The sequence below is a fragment of the Corvus kubaryi genome, unplaced genomic scaffold, assembly GCF_017639235.1.
Source record: "Corvus kubaryi isolate FWS band 111438036 unplaced genomic scaffold, C.kubaryi_AGA036_p1.0 37322, whole genome shotgun sequence".
Taxonomy (NCBI): domain Eukaryota; kingdom Metazoa; phylum Chordata; class Aves; order Passeriformes; family Corvidae; genus Corvus; species Corvus kubaryi.
In genome coordinates this window covers 23951-45307 of record NW_024581101.1, presented here as the reverse complement: position 1 = coordinate 45307, position 21357 = coordinate 23951, and the positions used below count along the sequence as shown (strand labels likewise).

General features: G+C 49.4%; 2 long non-coding RNA genes across 2 annotated transcripts; one reads left to right on the top strand and one right to left on the bottom strand.

Moving 5' to 3' along the window:
• Positions 1 to 3168: 3168 nt before the first annotated feature.
• On the bottom strand, positions 3169 to 5603 carry LOC121665185. Its single transcript, XR_006016265.1, has 2 exons — positions 5168 to 5603; positions 3169 to 3908 (listed from the first exon to the last, which is right to left on the bottom strand). It is a non-coding gene; the product is annotated as an uncharacterized LOC121665185 (long non-coding RNA).
• Positions 5604 to 5747: 144 nt separating this feature from the next.
• On the top strand, positions 5748 to 12193 carry LOC121665184. The gene is made up of 2 exons (XR_006016264.1): positions 5748 to 8531; positions 9950 to 12193. It is a non-coding gene; the product is annotated as an uncharacterized LOC121665184 (long non-coding RNA).
• The last annotated feature ends 9164 nt before the right edge of the window (positions 12194 to 21357 follow it).

The following is a 21357-nucleotide window of genomic DNA, read 5'->3' as shown; positions in this document are numbered from 1 at the left end:
TTTTGTAACCCTAGGGAGGAAAAAAACCCAGCAAATCTGTATTCTTGCAGAAAGAGCTGTTCTTTTTGCAGTTCAGAGAGAGCAAATCTGACATGCCATAGTTTTGCACTATGCTGGTCTGATTGTTCCTGTGCAGCACAACAGGGCGTCTAATCTCTTTCCATTCCCTCTCTCCTGCACCTGTCCTCTCCTCTTTGCACTCAAAGAAAAGCAAGACTTTATGTTTCTAAAGCTTCAGTGACAACTTATGGATCATATGTGAAATGTATAGAATGGACAGGAGTGTTCTCTAACAGAACTTTCTACTTTCAACCCATACTACAACGTGGACAGAAGACCAGAGGTGATCTGGAAGTTTGTGCAAGTCAAACAGGATGGACCTAAACTACAGCATCACCATAAAATGCCTGTGCTCATGGCAGGGAAAGCTAAGGAGGATGCTGACAGACTTTTCAAAAACATCGGGGAGGAGAAGGAAGGCTCAAGGGCAACAGTGCCAATGCAGAAAGATTGTAAAATAATGCTTGATTTGGTTAAACATCAACTCAGGTAAGAGGAACAAGCCAGCCTCCTGAAAGGGTTTGCACAAGCCAAAAGGATGAACTGTTTGGCTAGGCCATATAGGCATGTGTAGCAAAAGCAAGCAAATAAACAAGTGAAGTGATTTTTCACAAACAGGCTAAATAACAAGAAAAATGTTGCAGTGGCAGGAGGTATTAGTCTGGGCTAGAGGGTCCTGTGAGTGGAACAAGGTGCATGTTGTGTCTCAGCTCCGTCACTGCTGTGTGCCCATGCTGCCTGCCCCCGTGCATCTGACAATGGGGTGCTGCCTGGCAGGGTGAGCCAGCATCCTCAAATGTCCCCCCTGCCCCACATCCAGCCATCAAGGAGAGAAAACCCTGCAAAGTGCTCTTCATCCTCTGCCAGCTCTTGAGGCAAGATGGGTCACCAATCTGCAAGTGTAAGGTCAGAAAGGGCAAGTAACACACCAAGACTGGCCCAACATGGTACCAGTCTGCAGAGGTTTGTGCTTGAGCTGATTCCCAGAGCCCATGAGCTGCTCAGAGGCAGCACCAAGCCCTGAGAAACAGGCCCAGTCACCAGATACTTGGCCTTACGCCCCTGTGGATTAGATAGGTTCCACCCGTCCAGTTTATTATCCTACATGCATTCTCTGGCATGTCTTCCAGTGCTGCAGTTCGGTGATTTATGGCTGCTCGGTGGGATGTATTGCTGGATACTGGCTGGCTTGTCCCAACCCAATGAGCAGATCTGAACTGTGTACTGTTGGCAAGTCATACTGCCACAGGGATGGACAACCACCACGGCTTTATTTTGAGCTGTGGTGCTTTCCTTTCACTTCTCCCTGAAGTAATGGGCAAAGGCAGTGGGAACCTGCTTTACTCCGATATATGGCTGTAGAGGGAGCAGGGACATGGCCAGCCACAGTGGGTGGCCCCTGGCAGAGATGCACACCATGACATTATACTGCAGGAACTGCGTTTGCACTTGCCAGAGCACTGGGCTCCCTCATGCCAAGACCCAGTGGCCCCTGTGCCCATATCTCTCCCACCACTCCTGTTCCCGGCACAGGCAGTGCTGGGACTCATCACATCCAGGTTAGATGGAGCTCCTGCAGCCTTGTTTGTATGGTTGCATTCACTTCCTGGCTAATTATAGCTGGGGTAGATTGAAGCCTCTCCTGGTGCCTCCCCATCTGGCACAGCATGTTTGGGTGAGCAGGTAAGGCCCTGGCAGTGCATCCTGCTTCCCACTCATCTCCCTGTTCCCACCACGGCCCTGCACAGCCCTAACCATTCTGTGCTGTCACGTTGCAGCCAGGTCTGTGCAGAACCTCACCTGCAGCTGCAGTGCTTCCCCTAGATTTCCCCAGCACTCTTAGCAGGGGTTTCTGCAAGTGGTTTCTGCAGGTGCTTTGCTGTGCTCCAGAGGTGCCTGTATAAGTTCAACCCACATGCCTTTGCTATCAGGTCCAGCAACTTGCCTCCCTCCACCTGCCCATGCTGGTACTCCTGTGGCATGCAAGTACCTGAACTTTGGAGCAACTGATGCCAGCTGGATATCATTGCTGCGGTTCTATATCAGAATGAAACCACAAAGCTCTCACACACATATGCAAACATTTGTGTGCATGGACTGCAGATCGTTCTTTAGATCATCGTGATAAACACCCTGATGTGTCCTACAGCACAGCTTCCTCAGCTTTTTGGTTTTGTCCAGTTACTTCCCCAGCCTGGAATTGTTCCCCAGGAGGGACCTGAAGAGCAGGCCACAGCACAGAAAGACCCCATGTGGTTTCCCTGGGGTCCAACATAGGTAACCCTTTGTCCTGGACTGGTTTTTGAGAGATGCCTCCATGGGTGGCTGGTGCAGACCTGGATGCACATCTCCCTGCCAGGGACAGAGGTGATGCCCAGCTGGTCCTTGGCTCAGTGCATGCCCCTGGCACATGCCAGTGGGGAGGGCTACAGCTTCCTTCCCTGCACAGATCCCTGAAACTTCCTGGGTGTTAAAGAGTGGGGACCCTTGTGAGGAGCTCTGTTCAACCTGGTCCTATTTTCTCGCACTGGTAAGATGGCAGGGATGAGGAGGTGGGTTGTCCCAGTTGCTGCCAAGGCAAGAGCTCAGCACCTCCCACCTGCATCCAAGTTTATACTGTGTCTCCAACATGGTAAAGGAAAATACAGACTGGCAGCATGCCCATCCAGCAATCAATCTGCAGAGTGGGGGAGCATGAGGATCAGAGTCAAACTCACTGGGTCAGGTAAGGTGAAGATGGGAGCCTCACCCTCTGGATCAGCCCCCATCCAGGAAACCATTTCCATGGACACCTGCCCTTCTCACTACAAAAGCCACTCTGAGGAATGGTGCCATGTGTCCCTGCTAAGGTCCCATTCTCTGGAAAGCCACTCTACATTGGCCCTTGCTGCCCAGAAGTCTCCACTTTCTTCTGCTTTGGGAGATGAAGGAAAAGAGGGAAGGCAAGCAGCAACTGATTTCCTTTCCCAGCAGTAACTCTCACACCAGTTAGTGGGAAGAGGCAGCAAAACTGTGACCAGATCACACAGAGGCAGTGAGCACCTGGTGAAGCAAGGCCTCTCCCCGGTTATCTGGTAGATACATATCACATAACACCTGCACCAGAACTGCCTTTGAAGCCAATCTGTTTATGAAACAAAAATGAGAGAAAATAACCAAGTCAACCAAGGTGTTTGAGCATGAAAAGGAAGCTCAAGTCAATTAGCTTCCCTCTGATGCCTGAAGTGGATGGGGATTTGGGGGTGGAGGAGCGATGAAACAGCAGATTATCTGACCTTCATGCATTTGCCAGTCTGGCCGGTTCCACGGGATTTCTGGCTGCTGACATCACTGTGCTCCTCCAGGAACCAGCCAACCTACAGTAGTTTTCAGGAAATGCCAAAGAGGTGGTCATTACTGGTTTACTAATAGAATGTCACCCTTCCCCATCATCTCAGGCTTTCAATCTGGGCCTGGGCACTCCACTCTGCCTTCTGCCCTGAGGGACTTCCCAAGCACTTTACTACATCAGGCTGTCCTGGCAGAGCAGCCCCGAGTCCTTTCCTATTTATTTGTCCCATTCCACATTTATTTGTCCCTCTTGGTCTGGCAGGAACATAAAGCATGTTTGTATCATGTTCCTCCAGGCACCAGCACTGGATGTCCACAATGGTGCAGTAGTGCAGAGGTAACCTGCCAACCACAGAGATGTGTAGCAGCAGAGATGGCTTCATCTGTGCCACATTCTGCATGACCACAGCACCCTGGTCATGCAGTTCTGCTGCTGGGAGCCCTAAAGCAGAGTGTGGCACATTGTCAAACATCCCAGAGTGGCTGGTCACAGGTCACAGGCTGCTTGGCCCTCCTTCCTAGAAAACACAGCGTCAGTTAAAGCAAAAAAATCAGATTTTGTGGAAGTATCAGAGACTGGCTATTCCCAGGGAGTAGGGGTCAAAGCTGACTGTAAGTGCCCTCTCTGCAAAACGGAAAATGATATCTGCTGCTGACACTGGGTAACTATTGGGCAATACAGCCATGGGCAGCTCTCACCCACTGGATTTGCTTTAAAAAAAAAAAAAAATTAAATTTCAGGATACGGATGTATAGGCAGCTTCTGGTAGGTTCACATCACAAGAGCCCCAACTGCTCCCTTCACACCCTTGGGCTACATTTTATACCTTGACCAAAGCCCCTTCTGGTCCCTCTGGGTGCTGCTCAGTGTTTGGGTTAAGGATTGTGCATCCACAGTGGAGAAGTAGGAGGAGCAGGAGGACTCACACAAAAGCAGGAGGTTGGTACAAGGCTGCAGTTCAGGGACATTCTCAGATGGGAAGGTCCCTGTGCTCTGAGAATTTCTTGGAGCTGATAATCCCCCACGACCAGACATCCCTCAGTTTATTCAAACAGCGGAAGGGATGTGCTCCCTCTGCTCACCTGCTAAGCCAGGTGCCCAGCATTGGCCCGACTGACCCTGGAATATCCATGCACTCCTCGGAGCCCACCTGCATCCCCCCGAGCAGTCTTGCACTCCCATGAGCACACCTGCACCCCCAGCCCTGGCTGTGCGGTTGCCGGTAAGGCCGCAGGGTGCCGGGTGTGAATGGGGTGGGGGGCTAAGTGTGCAGTTGGGGGCCAGGGCACGTGCAGAGGTGGCCAGGAGGGCATGAGGGGGTCCTGGGCACAGCGCAGCCTGTGCTGGAGATGACGGGCTGGGAAGGGGCGGAGGACCCGGGCAGGAGCCGTTTGTAGGAGCCTCCTGCCACCCAGTGTCGGCTCCAGCCAGCGCCGCGCTCCGCGGCTCCCCCCGCCAGGGGCTAGCGGGGGCTCTGCAGGCAAACAGCTTTCGAAACATCAGTTTAACAAAAGCAAAACCCAAATCAACACTCCCACCCCTTAGAAAACAGCCAGAAATCAAACAAGTCCCCAAGACACACTTCTTCCAAAAGCCCTCAAAAACCAAACAAATCCACGGCCATCCTGAAGCATCCTGAAGGTGTGCAGGACACGACCAAGGTCCCGGCGGATGACACCAGCTCTGCCCCCCCCACGCTGGCCATGCCGTCTGGTCTCAGGGCCGATGACAGTGTCACCCTCAGGCCTGCCCGGTCGCACTCAGGTCATTAGTCACCTTTGCACTCAAATGTGACATTTCCCCTTGTGCAACGTTGGTTTGATGGAGGTGCAGAGGACGGGCCAAGCGCTTCCCCTCCGCTCCAGAGTAACTTCTGGACCTTCCGGCCACTCTCGGCTGACTTGGTCAAGTTCCCAGCAGCGGTCCCACCCGGTACCTTCTCCTTCCCGGGGTCCGGGCCGGCCCCCGACCGCCCCGGGCCGGGATTTCCCATCTGGAGCGGGCACCGAGCGACGGAGCTCGGGCTACGGAACCCGCAGAAGAGGTGGTGGCCGGGGCCGGGCCAGGCGGAGCCACAGCCGGTACGGCGAGAGCCGGGCCGGGACGAGACCGCGGCGGCCGCCCAGGGGTGGGGAGGAAGCGTCTCCCACGGGAGGAGGGGGGACAGGAGGGCGGCACGGGTCGGCAGAGGGCGAGAGAGACCGGGAACGGGAGAGGGAGACCGGGAGAGGGAGAGGAGAAGGTCAAACAGAAGAGGTAACGGCTCGCTAGTGTCGCTGCTGCTACCGCCGCAGCGCCGGGACCGTTTGTCCCTTTGTTCTTTTTCCGTTTGTCCGTTTGTTCGTTCGCCCCGCGCAGCCCGGGGGCAGCACTGGCCGGTCCGCTACCGGGTCATGGGTCAAAGGGTGATGAGGCACTAACACAGGTTCCCCAGAGAAGCGGTGGAAGCTCCATCCCTGGAATGGTTCAAGGGCAGGTTGGATGTAGCTTTGAGCAGTCTGGTCTACTGGAAGGTGTCCCTGCCCATGGAAGGGGGATTGCAAGAAGGTAATCTTTAAGGTTCTTTCGAACCCAAACCATTCTGAGATTCGATGTTTTTTGCACATGGGCCTCTTTTGCTGGAAGGACAATCCATTTGCAAGGACACAGTAAATCCAAAGTCCATACAGTACTGTACCAAAGGATTAAAGTCTTCACTCTTCAATACCTTCTTACTCAACCTCGCTAATTTGGTTCTTCTGAATTTCAACCAGAAATCAACCAGAGATCATTCACATACTATTACAGGGCTGTTCCTCTTTGTTCCTCTATTTTGAGCAAATAATGGCTCAGGTGTCTCTCACTGATATATTGCTGACTGAGGACTAGTCTTCTATACTGCTTATAGAAGAAATTTCCCTTAGATACCCAATTTAGCATGGAAAAAAAAAAATCCATTTAAGGGCCTTCAGGAGGATCAAGACATAAAAGTAGATTCTATGATTCTACTTATCAAACCCACAGCAATGGTATTAAAATGTAGGTTTATGACCCCTTCCTCAGTATTTATTAATTAACACTCCAGACTAATTTTGACAGATAAATATGCAGCACCCAACAAGTATAGATCACATGGTAAGAGACACAAGCATCCATCCATACAATAGTCCAACAATTGTGTTTCATTTTATACAGATAACTGAGACCCGGACATTGCAACCAGCTTCTGATTTACGTTTCACCAGTCCCCTTTCACATTCTGAGCCAAGAGCAGTAGTGTGTTTAAGGCTTTTGTGAGTGTTCCTTAACCCATTCCACGGCAACCACCTCACTCCTATTCCCTTTGTTCTGCCATAGAAGATTCCTCTCTGATCTTTTTTTTTCCTGCAGCTCTTGAGGATCTGCAGGCACTGACCGGCACCACTCATTGTGGGTTTTCAAGACAGTGGTGTGTCTGTGCTGTGGTGGCCGCTGGGGATGGGCAGTAGACAGGGAAGGCCCTGAGATGGCAGGGGAGGGCTGTGAAGGGTGGGGGCTGTGGGGACTGGCAGAGGATCGACATGGAAGGGGCTGCTCTGGTGGCGTTGGGTCTGCTGGGAGTATTCAGGGGGAGGCCTTGCTGTGATGGCACTTGGGGGGAACCAGTGAGGAAATTGGAAAGCTGAGAGATCTAGTGGAGTTGGTAAATTGTGAATCATTGTACTAAGTAAACTTACAAGCAGTTTACTTTCAATATAGTAAAAAAAAAAAAACAAAAGTTAAATATAGAGCTACAAAATTTGAATTCAGTTACTGGTTTTTTTTTTCTTTGTGTTTGAGCTGAAATTACAGGTGTAATGTTTTGTAGGGTTTCAAATATGGGGGATAAACACGAAACACTACGTACAATTATTCACTGACCTGGCACTTGGGCCAGGGATTTTTATTTGTTTTTACAGCATTCATGATTTCTGTGGTCAGTGCAAGGCATCCTTATCCCATTTCCACAGTAGCTGTGTATGCCCTGGAAATTCTTTCCACATGACCTAATTTCTGAGCTATAAATTAACATTCTTTTTTAATTTACAAGTGCTGTGAGACATTCTGAATGCTTGTGAGTCTTTTCTAATGTCCTTTACTATTTAGTGAGAAATTCTCTGTGCTCACTTCAGTGTCATGGCATTTCAAGGGGGGATCACTGCTATTGTTTACAGGAAGTGAATGTTTTTAAGGATTGCAGTTGTAGTCATTTTGGCTTCTTTTTCAGAGCTGTCAAACCTAGAATGCATGCCTGATGATACAGATTAAGGACATTCTAGAGAGAGATTCGTTCCAGTGCCTGTGATATGCCTGTTTAGAACATAAGTAATATATATAGACATTATAAAAGAAAGTTGACAACTAAGCCATGTGCTAGAGAGATGCTTTCAGGAAAGGAATCCCATCTTAACTTTGATCACATGGACAGAGAAGAACTGGCAGTAGATACACTAATCTCTGAAGTCAATTTTATCAAATTAGAAATAAAAAAGGTTAGCAATAGTCTTTATCCATGTGATTGTCGAACCAGGCTGGACTACATAAGTAACATTAGTTCCGTTAGTGCCAAAAATTGCTGTAGTCTGTGTTCATTTGGTACAGCTTTGTCACCCTCTAGTGCTCATATCCAAAAAGCTGGTAAGCCTGCTGTTACTCTCTGTAAATTTTTAGCTGTATGGATTGGTTCAGGGTTTTTTAAGGAAGAATTTTTAGAAAAGAAGCTGATTGCTGGCCAGTCATTTTCCAGCAGTAACACAAGACATTTTTAACTGATGTGGGATCTAAACCAGGAACTCCTGATTCCTATCTCTGAACCAGTCTTTCATCATTATTTAACTTCTTGAATTGAGTTTCTGAAACTTGATACGCTAAGTACTGAAGAAAAAAAGAGATTTGTTGTAGTACAACTTCTTTTTGTGAAACACCCAAGAAAGATGGGATTTATTCTTTCTTTAATTGTATGCTTTATAGTAGTTTTGATAAGTTTTCCTTTGTTTAATTTAAGATGTTCACTTAATTTATTAATTATGTCTTTATTAGGATATTAGTTGCAGTGTTCAGATTCTTCCCCAGCAAATAGAAAAATTGCAGTAATTTAGAGAATTAAGCATAAGAAGAAATAATCTTCATATGCTGCCAGATGGTAAGTTACTAGTCTTCATTTCTTTGATGTAAGAGATGAGAAAAACTGTTTAAAAAGAACAGATTCTTTGTTGTTGCTGTTGCTTCCCATCCGTCAGGTCGTGGTTTCCCAGTTGGCTGAGTTGAGCACTGGAAAGCAGGTGCTGCAGTGGTTCTCCAAAGCAATTCTCAGAGAAGGGTCAGTACTGAGACATTTTTTCTGCAACCTGCTGGTGGTGACAAACCTTCAGTTTTACCAGCTTTTGCCCGCTTGTATCTTTGCTTCCAAAAGTAGCTGGGAGACATGGATGACTTGAACAGTGTATATATTGCTAGGAAAGTATTTGCAGGACAAGCCAGTTTTAATGGCAAGTAAGTAAATTAAAATCTGGACAGGTGATAAAAATAAACCTTGCAACTTATACAGAAACACGAGCAGGGCAAAGTAAAGTGACCCTGTACAGATCACTGTGCCAGCAGGAAACCCCAAATGAGCAAATTTCTTGAAAACATGCAAGGAAAAGAGTTCTTCACATACACCAAATGAAATACTGGAAAAGGAATCATTGTTTCTGAGAGCTAATTCTTTAAGTATTAAAAATATTTCACACCAGATGGATGCTCATGGAGAAGGGAAACCACCAAGGATGAGAAGGCAATTGATAGAAAGGCACACTGCAAACACACTGTGCTCTTTCACAATCCAATCAAACCTGGAGACATCTCTCTCTCTGGGCAGGTGACAAGTGAGACCCAACCCAGGAGCCATTCTGTGGTTAATCCCCAGCCTGTGGCTAATCCCCAGCCCAGCCAGAGTAGCACATAAGTAAATGAGGTGATTTGGTAGGATGGTAGCACTACAAAACAAATTGCAAAACCCTGTGTTACCAAGTTCATTCCAGCAGGTTTTGCCAACAAAGGCTTTCAGAGAAACTCGTTTTTCTGCTCAAATGAAATAACTTGTGTTTGTGCTGAAGTCTGCTCATTAAATATAAAATTGGAAAATCATGCAAGAAAGTCTTAGAAAAAACTGGGTCAGAAGGGGCCTCTGGAGGTCATTCTGTCCCTGCTCTATTCAGAGCAGAGAAAGATGTGATTGCAAGGGGCTTCCTTTTGAGCTCAGAGAACACACGGACCACAATGAGACAGGCACCAAGGCTGTGCCCAGCAACGGCAGCCTGCCTTTGTCACAGCTCCTGAGGTGCAGCACCTGCTCCTGCAGTCCCTCACTGGGACACACTCCCTCTGCATGTTCCTTGTCTGTAATTCTTGCTTTTACAAAAATAAATGATATTTCACCCTTCAAAAATTTTCCCCAAAGTGACAGAGGAAAACACCAATAAAAATGCAAAGGTCACATTTTCCTGTGCTTTCTAAAATAAAATGACAGCTGTAATATCTGAATTATTTACTCTAAGCATGACGTTGTTTTCTTTCCAGGTGCTTTCCTAACCTACCCAGGGCTATTTTTCTCATGCAGAGGCTCATGGCTGTAGCCACTCCCAGATGGCACACACTAAGAGTGGAACCCCAGAAGCTGCACAGGGAATTGCTGAAAACCAAAAAAGCCCAGAGTTACCAAAGATTTTGCCTTCTCCTTGGGGCATGAGTGCTGGCAGCTCTGAATCTCCTGGGGCCTGGAGATGACTGTCACTGTCCCTCCTGCTGTCTGCTGCTGCTTTTGCACTGAGAGAGCAGTGAGATCTCAGGCCTTGCCACTGGTGCCACACTCCTGGGACACAAACAAGAGCAAATGCAAATGACAGCACAGAACTGTCCTCTCTGCTGACTGCTGCATCCTGAAAAGCCAAATCATTTATTTTGTATTTCCTTTGGGTCTGTCCAGGTGGGGATTGCTGACCCTGCTGTGATTCCCTCTGCTCTCCGACGTTTTCAGTGCCACTTGTGGTCACTTCAAAGGGGGCTCAACCCTGTGAAAAACGAGGTTCACTCTTTATAAAATTTTAAGAAAAGTTTAATAAAAGGGACAATTAGGAGGCAACAGCAAAAAAGATATTACGGCCAGGTGCTTTGACAGAGCCAAAGGCACAGTTCTACATCCAAAAGATCATCTTTAAAGTACATCGCTTACTGCATATTCATCACCATCATACATAATTCATAAATTCTTTAGAGTTTCTAAGTATCATCCCATAAGCCTTATCTTCCTCCTTGGCTCCATTCCATCTCTGCCCTCTCCATCAATTCTTCTCTCTGGTTTCGGGTCTTCTTCTTCTCTGATAAGATGTTCCAGGAATGTGAAGAGTCTCTCTGCCCACCTTCTCCAAACCGACTACATAAACAATAGACGATCTGTACCATGCATTACATCATAGAACCTAGGCAAAGTTTCTCCAACATTAAGTAACATGCAAAAAGCCAACATCACAATACATTCATAACAATTATATAACATGCGAAAAGCCAGTATCATAATACATTTATAACAACCCCATGCCATGTGCTCTGCATTCCCAATGTTCTCATTCCCAACTGTTTTGCTTTTGCAACTTCTGCAGTTCTGCAGCAGAATGGCAAGTGCCATTTGGGTTTGGGGTTTTTTTGTCTTTTCTCCTTCCATATTTTCTTGTTGGGAAACGGATCCCTCACTAAATCCATTAAAACCTGGTCTCTTCCATGGACTTGTGTATCTGCAGCAGGGATCTTTCCACCAAGCAATGTTGCTGCACTCTCAGCATTTGCTTTAGTTTACACAGCTGTTAGCAATAAGTGTGTGTGCCTTGATCCCCAGGCATGAAAGCATCAGATCCAGGAAGGAAAAAAAAAAGGTATTACAGTTTTGCTTGGGTTTCTTTTTGGTCATTGACTTTTTCTTTTGTGGACAGGTCCAAGCCCTAAAGCATGAAACACATTGCAGGACCCCTCAGCAGTGTCTGTCCTCCTGCAGTTACTTACACAAGGTGCCGCAGGCTCCAGCCTGTTTATTTCTGTGGGACAGCCACCATCACTTACTACCCACTTACTGAGATGTGCTCCCATGTTCACCCCCTTGGTTTACTAAGTGGAAGCTACTGTAGAATTATGCCTGCCAGCAACTGCTTCTTACTCTCTTAATGCCCAGCCACACTCAATGCCTGAGTCATGCCAGTCTTTATTTTCGGGAATAACCACACTCCATGCACATGCGTGCTTAGTTTAGGGCTCTCTTATTTATGCCTCCAGGACAAAGCCACTAGATGTGCCATCACATTCAATGCTTTGATGGGGTTTTTTAAAGCTTACTGAGCATACGTGACCTGCTAATTGAGTGGATTTTCATCGCTGCAGAGAATAACAACCACCTCTCACAAAGGCCCATCTACCTGCTGGATTTCCACTTTCTACACCAAGCCAATATTAGCAACACTTGGAACAAAGCCCTAAGTGTGGGATATGCGCGGCCCCTGCCCTGGAGAGAGGCCTGCTGATAATGAGGTTGCACAACCTCCTAGCAGAATCCCCTTGGAAAAAGCAGCACTCTCAGTTACGGCGAGAGAGGACACAGACCCATGATCCTCTGGGAGACCCTATGTAGGTTCTTTGTAACCCATTGGCTTTTACCCTCTCACACCCACCCCTGTACCCCTAGAATATATATATGTGCTCCTGTGAGACCAGAGAACTCGTCCCTAGCCTCCCTTTGCGAGGTGCGGGCTAATAAAGCTGCCTCATGCGGAACTGCTATACGAGCCTCCCGTCTCTCTTCTCCTGGTCTGGCCTGGAGATTGCCTCGCAGAGCAAGAGCTGAAATCACTAGCTGAAAATCACTAAAGAGCTGTTAGCTTCTCTGCAAAGGCACTCCACTCTGGTGGCTGAGGGAAAAGCTGCACGACCCCAGGAAGACAGTTCCTCGTGGGACCATCTCACTGGACCGGTTACGGTTTCCTGGGTCTGAGCTACAGACCCCACACCAGCTACCACAACTAAGAATTACTTTAATGGTGAACACATACATCCCTTCCCATCTCTCGAGTCTCAAACATAACTCAAAAAGTGTAGGGGTTTTAGGAGTTCTCCTAGGTTTTTTCCTGTTAAAGGAGTTTTCCCCATACGTGTTGCTAGGGGGACAAATGGCTGAGTACTTAAGAAAAACAAAGACCACTGGGGGTGGGGTGCATCTGGCTACTCTTTTGTTTCACCTGGGTGTGCGGTCAATCGGTCTCCGGCGTTTGGACAGAGAGGGAGGCTGCTTTCTTCGGCTGTTTTTTCCTTCTGCAGGAAAAGCCCCAGGATCCCAAAGCCCGCCTTCCCTGCCCCACTGGGAGCCAGACCGTGGCCGTCCTGCCCCACCGTTGCTTCGAGCCTTCGCTGCATTGTAGCCCTGCTCACCCTGCCTGCCCAGGCCTCTGGGGGGTTCCCTATTTGGATACATCTCGTCTGCCACCCGGGATTTGTGCTCATCCCTGCCGTTCCAGCCTGCCGTTCCAGCCTGCCGTTCCCAAGGGTCTGGCCAGACACCGGGATTGCCTGTCCAGCGGTTTGTGAAGCCTTTGTTCCATCCCTCCTGGGATCCCAGGGCACCAGTGCCACGTGCTCCCCGAGCTCGCTCCGGAGCGCCCCCTGCAGCCGCGGGGGAACCATTGCACCTGCCCTGCTCACCGGGAGCCGCCAGCGCCCCTGCTGGCTGTGACCGGAACTGCACCTTAGGGGAAAGGGCCTGGCAGCTGAGAAGGCTGGGACTGGGTTTGTGATTGTTTGCGGTTACTGCCGTAGTTATTGTTGTTTGTTTGACTGGTTATACACATATTGATATATAATAGTAAAGAACTGTTATTCCTATTTTCCACATCTTTGCCTAAAAGCCCCTTGATTTCAAAATTATAATAACTTGGAGGGAAGGGGGGTCGCATCTGCCATTCCAAGGGGGGCTACTGCCTTCCTTAGCAGACACCTGTCTTTCAAACCAAGACAGATCTTGGTGCCCAATGTGAGGCCTGAGGGCATTAAGAGAGAGCGGTGAAAAAGGAATAACAGTTCCTGGATAACTTAATTTTGTGTGCTGGATATAGGAACCTTGCTAGGCAGCACTATGTGGTCTAGTTTACCCTGGTTTGGGTGGCAGTTGGTCATGGCTATATTCTTCCCCTTTGCAGCTCCTTACCTAAACATGCATCCTCTGACTAAGGCTATTGCTGTTATCCAGTTTGCACTATGGGTCGAGAAGGTGAGGAATTCATGGGCTTTTAACTTCCTCCGGAATGTGGGCACATGGATAAAGGGCTATCACACACTGAGTGCATGTTTTTGGGGTTATGTTAAAAATGGTACCTTCTGTGAGGAAATGACACCAGGGGAAGTTTTCTCTCAACCCCTCAACCAGTTTTTTGGGCCCACCCCACCAATTTTTGAAGGGTTTAGATTCCCTCTGAGTACTAACCAACTGGTGCTGGTAGGCCTACTCTATTTAGCACTCAGGGATAAGTTGAGATTGGCTTGGATAACTACCCAGACACCGGCCCCAGAGACTAGAGATCGTACTCCAGAGCCTGATCCTGCCCCAGAACCTGACACGGCCCCAGACACTAGAGATCCTGCCCCACAGCCTGACCCTGCCCCACAGCCTGATACCGCCCAACAGCCCACCTCAGAAATGGACTACCTGAACTGGGTGGGGGCACTGATGAAGGGGATGCAGGAGATGCGCCAGGAGATATGCCAAGTGCTAAGGGAATACACCTCCTCAGCTAGTGAAAAACCCTCTCCCTTCCCCAAAGAGGGTAAGCCTGATGGTGCAGCAGTGGAACCCGCAGATGTTACAACCGTCCAGGTTCCAGCTAAACCACAAGGACAATCACAGCTGGCAGAAGTCGCCCCTGTGCAAAGGAGGAAGTGTAAGACCAAATCAGTACGACCAGTTAATGATGATGGGGAACCAGGGCCCTCACAACCAGCAGGAGAGCCAGAGCCGGAAATCATCACTGAGTCCCTGTCGTACGACAGTCTCCGTAGTATGTGAAAAGACATTGTGCGAAGGGGGCATGAGCCTATACAACCTGGCTGCTTCGGGTTTGGGACCTTATGGGCACAGGTGTGCAACTGGATAGTGGTGAGGCAAGGTATCTGGGATCATTGACCCAGGACCCAGGTGTTGACCAGATATTTGTGAGGGAGCCAGGGCCCCTTTCTCTCTGGGAGCGGCTCTTAATGAGTGTGAGAGAAAGGTTCATTCACAAAGAAAGAATGCAGGAGTACCATCATAGAATGCAGCGGAAGACACTTGAGGAAGGGATCCAGCAGGTAGGAGAGGTGGCAGTATTAGAAGTACTCTTTGGGAGGGATGGACAGCATGGTAATGACCCCGATAAGGTCAGGTGCACAGGACAGATGATGTGGAACCTGGCAAAGCTAGGGCCACAGCAATACACCACCTTCATTGCAATGATTGATACTGACAATAACCGAGAAACAGGGGGCTCTGTTGCCAACAAGCTCAGGAATTATGACAGTATGGTCAATGGTCTGCTGAAAGCTCAAGTCTCTGCTGTGGTCCAGGACCTCAAAGAGGAGATGAAGGAGATGAGGGAGGAGATGAGGGAGGAGATGAGGAAGATCAGTGTGGCACCAGTGCAAGTCACAGGCGCCCAAGTCAGAGCCCATTGTCCCCCAGCTAGAGAGAGAGGGTACACCCCTCGAGCTGAGCTGTGGTTTTTTCTGTGTGAGCATGGGGAAGACATGAGAAGGTGGGATGGGAAAACCACTTCTGTCCTGGCAGTGCGGGTGCATGAACTCAAGGAGGGAGGCACTTACCGAGGGGGTTCCGCTAAGGTGAAAGTAGCCTCAGCCTCCCGTGACCGAGCTGCCAGGTATTACAGAAGGAAAAATGATATGTCGGATCCCCTTGAAGGTACCTCTGGGCATGTACACCCAGGGAAAGAATGATAACCAGGGCTAGAGGGGCCCTGCCTCTAGCCAGGAAGAGGCACGGGAGAACCGAGTTTTCTGGATGGTGTGGATCCGATGGCCTGGCACATCAGAGCCACAGAAATATGATGCGTTGGTTGATACTGGGGCACAGTGTACTTTAATGCCAACGGGACATGTGGGGGCAGAACCTGTATCCATCGCTGGGGTGACCGGCGGATCACAGCAGTTGACCCTGTTGGAAGCTGAGGTGAGCCTGACTGGGAAGGAGTGGCAAAAGCATCCAATTGTGACTGGCCCAGAGGCCCCGTGTATTCTGGGCATAGACTTCCTCCGGAACAGCTATTACAAAGACCCGAAAGGACTCAGGTGGGCATTTGGGATTGCTGCTGTGGAGGCAGAGGGCATTAGGCAATTGAACATCCTGCCTGGACTATCAGAAAATCCTTCTGCAGTTGGGCTCCTGAAAGTGGAAGAGCAACGAATGCCAATTGCCACCTCAACAGTGCACCACTGGCAGTATCGGACAAATCGAGATGCTGTGATCCCCATCCACAAGATGATCCGTGAGCTGGAGAGCCAAGGGGTGGTCAGCAAGACCCACTCACCCTTCAACAGCCCCATCTGGCCTGTGTGCAAGTCTGATGGGGAATGGAGATTGACTGTGGACTATCGTGCCTTAAATGAAGTGACTCCACCATTGAGCGCTGCTGTGCCAGACATGTTGGAGCTACAGTACGAGCTGGAGTCCAAAGAAGCAAAGTGGTACGCTATTACAACTGGTGAAGGGGGTCAGCAGCTCTGACCCAGGAAGAGGTGACCGGCCCGGGGAGATGGTCCCGAAAGGAATCGCCTTCCTGAGGTCCGGTGTCTTCCCTCAGCTGCTGGCAGGAGGGCCCTTGCAGAAGCTGTCAGCTCTTTAGTGATTATCAGCTCATGATTCCAGCTCAGCTATGCAGGGCAGCCTCCAGGCCAAGCCAGACCAGAGAGAGAGACGAGAAGGCTCGTGTGGCTGGTTCCGCACGAAGGTAGCTTTATTATGGGTCCCCTCCGGCGAAGGGGGGAGCCAGGGACGAGAACTCTCTCTGGGAGGGGCCCCAGAGAGCTTGCTTTTATAGGGATAGAGGGGATCAGTAAGGGACCAATGGATTACAGAGGATCTGGGATGGGAACAGACCAATGGGTTACAGAATGGTTTGCATAGTGTCTCCCAAAGGACTGTGAGTCTGCCTTTCCTCGCCGTGACCAAAGTGGTTGCCTTTCCAGGGAGTCCTGCTGGGAGATTGCTCAATCTCCTTATCTCAGCAGACGTCCCTCCAGGGCAGTGGCTGGGCATACCCCACAATACGCCACTATTGACATTGCCAATGCATTTTTCTCCATTCCTCTGGCAGCAGAGTGCAGGCCTCAGTTTGCTTTCACCTGGAGGGGCGTGCAGTACACCTGGAACCGACTGCCCCAGGGGTGGAAGCACAGTCCCACCATCTGCCATGGACTGATCCTGGCTGCACTGGAAGAGGGTGAGGCCCCAGAACATCTGCAGTACATTGATGACATCATTGTGTGGGGGAACACGGCATTGGAGGTATTTGAGAAAGGAGAGAAAATAATCCAAATTCTCCTGGAAGCTGGCTTTGCCATCAAAAGGAGCAAAGTCAAGGGACCTGCCCGAGAGATACAGTTCCTGGGAGTAAAGTGGCAAGATGGACAATGTCAGATTCCCACTGAGGTCATCAATAAGATCACAGCAATGTCTCCACCGACCAACAAGAAGGAAACACAAGCTTTCCTAGGCGCCATAGGTTTCTGGAGAATGTGCATTCCCAAGTACAGCCAGATCATGAGCCCTCTCTACCTGGTTACCCGAAAGAAGAATGATTTCCACTGGGGCCCTGAACAGCAGCAAGCCTTCGCCCAGATCAAGCAGGAAATCGCTCACACTGTAGCCCTTGGCCCAGTCAGGACAGGACCAGAGGTGAAGAACGTGCTCTACTCCTCAGCCGGGAACAATGGTCTGTCCTGGAGCCTCTGGCAGAAGGTGCCTGGTGAGACTCGGGGTCAACCACTGGGATTCTGGAGCCGAAGCTACAGAGGGTCTGAAGCCAACTACACTCTGACAGAGAAAGAAATTTTGGCAGCTTATGAAGGAGTCCAAGCTGTCTCAGAAGTAATCGGCACAGAGGCACAACTCCTCCTGGCACCCCGACTACCGGTGCTGGGGTGGATGTTCAAAGGAAAGGTTCCTTCCACACATCACGCCACCGACGCTACTTGGAGTAAAAGGATTGCTCTCATCATGCAGCACGCCCAAACTGGAAACCCAAGTTGTCCTGCGATCTTGGAAATAATTACGAACTGGCTGGAAGGTGAGACTTTTGGGTTATCTTCTGAAGAAGAAGAGGAGCAGGTGACTCGTGCCGAAGAAGCCCCACCATAACAAGCTACCAGAGAGTAAAAGACAATATGTCCTCTTCACTGATGGTTCCTGCTGAATTGTAGGCGCTAGCTGGAGATGGAAAGCCTCTGTATGAAGCCCCACACAACAAGTTGCATAGGCTACTGAAGGAGAAGGTGGATCGAGCCAATTTGCTGAACTCAAAGCTGTTCAATTGGCTCTGGACATAGTTGAAAGAGAGAAGTGGCCAAAGCTCTACCTCTACACTGATTCATGGATGGTAGCCAATGCTCTGTGGGGCTGGCTGGAAAGGTGGAAGAACGCAAACTGGCAGCGCAGAGGAAAACCAGTCTGGGCTGCTGAGGAGTGGAAAGACATTGCTACTCGGGTAGAGAAGCTATCCGTGAAGGTCCGTCATGTAGATGCTCACGTCCCCAAGAGCCGGGCTAATGAAGAACATCGTAACAACAAACAGGTAGATCAGGCTGCGTAAATAGAGGTGTCCCAGATAGACTTGGATTGGCAATATAAAGGAGAGTTGTTCCTAGCTCGATAGGCCCATGATGCCTCAGGCCATCAGGGAAGAGATACCATCTATAAGTGGGCACGAGACCGAGGGGTGGATCTAACCATGGACAGTATCTCCCAGGTGATCCATGATTGTGAGACATGCGCTGTGATCAAGCAGGCCAAGCGGGTGAAGCCCCTGTGGTATGGTGGGCAGTGGTCCAAATACAAGTATGGGGAGGCCTGGCAGATTGATTACATCACACTGCCTCAAACCCGCCAAGGCAAGCGCTATGTGCTCACGATGGTAGAAGCCACCACAGGATGGCTGGAGACCTACCCTGTGCTTCACGCTACTGCCTGTAACACCATCCTGGGCCTTGAAAAGCAAGTCCTTTGGAGGCATGGTACCCCTGAGAGAATCAAGTCGGATAATGGGACTCTTTTCAAGAACGGCCTTATAAACACCTGGGCTAGAGAACATGGCATTGAGTGGGTGTACCACATCCCTTACCATGCACCAGCAGCTGGGAAGGTTGAGTGATGTAATGGATTGCTTAAAACCACCTTGAAGGCACTGGGTGGGGGGACTTTCAAAAACTGGGAGGTGCATTTAGCAAGAGCCACCTGGTTCGTTAACACCCGAGGCTCCACCAGCCGAGCAGGCCCTGCCCAATCCAAACCCCTACAAACAACAGACAGGGATAAGGTTCCAGTGGTGCACATGAGAGTTATGCTTGGAAAAACTGTCTGGGTTAATTCTGCCTCGAGCAAAGACAAACTCATCCGTGGGGTTGTTTTTGCTCAGGGACCAGGTTGCACCTGCTGGGTGATGCAAAAGGATGGAGAGACCCGATGCATACCTCAAGGGGACCTTGTTTTAGGGTGAACTACCCATGACTCTGTACTTGTATCAGTATCTGCATGTATATATGTATATAATTAGAGTGATGCATGTATTTATATGGTTAAAAGGGTTAAGTTTCATGTAACATGTTAGTATGGGAAAAATTCGGATAATGTTGGGGTTTTAGGGGTTCTCCTAGTTTTTTTTCTGTTAAAGGAATTTTCCCCATATGTGTTACTAGGGGGACAAATGGCTGGGTACTTCTGAAAAACAAAGACCTAAGCACTGAGGGTGGGGTGCATCTGGCTACTCTTTTGTTTCACCTGGGTGTGCGGTCAGTCGGTCTCCGGCGTTTGGACAGAGAGGGAGGCTGCTTTCTTCGGCTGTTTTTTCCTTCTGCTGGAGATACTGTCCATGGTTAGATCCACCCCTCGGTCTCGTGCCCACTTATAGGTGGTATCTATTTTTTCCTTTCTGCTGGAAAAGCCCCGGGATCCCAAGCCCGCTTTCCCTGCCCCGCTGGGAGCCGGACTGTGGCTGCCCTGCCCCACCGTTGCTTTGAGCCTTCGCTGCGTTGTAGCCCTGCTCGCCCTGCCTGCCCAGGCCTCTGGGGGGTTCCCCATTTGGATACAGCTCGTCTGCCACCCAGGATTTGTGCTCATCCCTGCCGTTCCAGCCTGCCGTTCCAGCCTGCCGTTCCCAAGGGTCTGGCCAGACACCGGGATTGCCTGTCCAGCGGTTTGTGAAGCCTTTGTTCCATCCCTTCCCGGGATCCCAGGCCACCAGTGCCGCGTGCTCCCCAAGCTTGCTCCGGAGCTCCCCCTGCAGCCGCGGGGGAACCATTGCACCTGCCCTGCTCACCGGGAGCCGCCAGCGCCCCTGCCGGCTGCGAGCAGAACTGCACCTAAGGGGAAAGGGCCTGACAGCTGAGAAGGCTGGGACTGGGTTTGTGATTGTTTGCGGTTACTGCCGTAGTTATTGTTGTTTGTTTGACTGGTTATACATGTATGGATATATAATAGTAAAGAACTGTTATTCCTATTTTCCACATCTTTGCCTAAAAGCCCCTTGATTTCAAAATTATAGTAACTCGGAGGGAAGGGGGGTCGCATCTGCCATTCCAAGGGGGGCTACTGCCTTCCTTAGCAGACACCTGTCTTTCAAACCAAGACAAGAAGTTACTTTCAAAGGAAAATATTTCAAATTTTTATTTTTAATGTGTTATTGAGTGGAGACAAGACCTAAACATTTGAACTTGAAAAAGAGAAAGCCATGAATGAAAAATAAAAGGCATTTTACGCTGAAAAACATGAGCAATCTGCCTCTTGGCTGCCACAGTACTGGAAATCAGTGTCTCTGCTATGGGGTATTCACTTGCTAGTGAAAAATGTGTCTCTGAACCACAGCCCCCCAACAAGTCACCAACAGTCTCTCTTTTGTCTTCACCAGACCTTGGAAAATGCTCTGGGTGAAGGACTGTCTCGGTTTTTGGAGACAAAATTTTAGGAGGAAGCACTCCGGAAGGAGTGCCTCCTCCAAAGGGAAAAGGGCCTCCCCTTTTCCTCTGCCAATGAGATGAATTAGTAACAGCAAGTGAAAGTGGGGAAAAAACCAAACTGTTTATTAATACAAAACAAAACAGGGTAGAACAGAACAAAAAACAAAACTCCAAATAGAACAAATTCCCAGAGAGGGAACAGAAAACACGGGCTTGGACCAGCTGGGGCCACCCTGCGGGCCCGCTGGGGCCACCCCGCAGGCTCCCCGGCCTGGAGGGAAGGGAAGGGAGGCAGTGAGGCAAGGGGGAGGGAAGGGAAAAAGAACAAAAAAACCCAACACAACCTTTTTCCAGCTAGCCGGAATGAAAAAAAAACCAAAAAAGCCCTGCCGAGACCCTTGGAGCCCCCAGCCATTGGGCCCAGCCGTTCAACCGACCTGCACCTGGCCTCGTTGCTCCGGCCCCGCCCCCCAGGTCCATCTTAAATACACAGTGTCCTTGGGCATTAAGCAGATGGTTAAGGAATAAAAAATACCCTTATAACATCACCCCAGGACAAGGACAAATAGTGGTGAATTTTAACATGCCTCCTTTAAATGGTAAAAGTAAGGTGAGATGACTTGAAATTTGTTTTTATGGAAATAGTGTAAAATCTTTTAGGAACACCATTTGTAAAGATATTTTTTTGTAAAACCCCACAGGATCCAATTCAGTAAACTAGGCCAAGTCTGAAGCTTATA